Source organism: Poecilia reticulata, linkage group LG11, assembly GCF_000633615.1.
Source record: "Poecilia reticulata strain Guanapo linkage group LG11, Guppy_female_1.0+MT, whole genome shotgun sequence".
Lineage (NCBI taxonomy): Eukaryota > Metazoa > Chordata > Actinopteri > Cyprinodontiformes > Poeciliidae > Poecilia > Poecilia reticulata.
Genome location: NC_024341.1, coordinates 1,309,432 through 1,310,079, shown reverse-complemented (window position 1 = coordinate 1,310,079; position 648 = coordinate 1,309,432).

Here is a 648-nt window from a genome sequence, read left to right as displayed (position 1 = left end):
CGCACACACACACACACACGCGCACACACACACACACACACACACACGCAAGAGAGGTGTCTCTGTGTACCCATGGACTCACATCCCAAATGATAGAGTATGGTTTGTACCAGCTCCATTTTACCCTCTGGGTTGATAAAGACACATAGACATTCATATATTATTAAAATAAATTTTTATCTGTTTTTATGTGTTTTAACACTTAAAGTAGTTATTCTTTGAAGCTGTGAAGACATGGTCTGATAAGATGTTTTTGATCAAAACTGAATAATAGATCAAATGTCACCAAATTCTAAATGAAATTGGCTTTCTGTCGAATGGCACCCTTCAAATCAGCAGGAAATGCTCTTTCACACATAGCAAGTAGCAAAGTGAAAACCATCTTGGAGCTTTAAATTGTTCCTGGTGGGTTTATAAAAAAAACAAAAACACAACTAATACTGACCTTCACACCCATTTTCTGCTGTTATTGGTGTGAATGCCACTATGGATGTCTTCCTGCACACTGTCCAGAAATGTGAACTTTCATCCACCAATGAAAGCAGCAGTCCTTTTAGTCCCGTCTTACATTGACTGGTTGTTTTACCCTCTCAGCCTTTAGTTTGTTTGATTATCAGACGATAACTTGCACAAACGACTTCCTCCTGT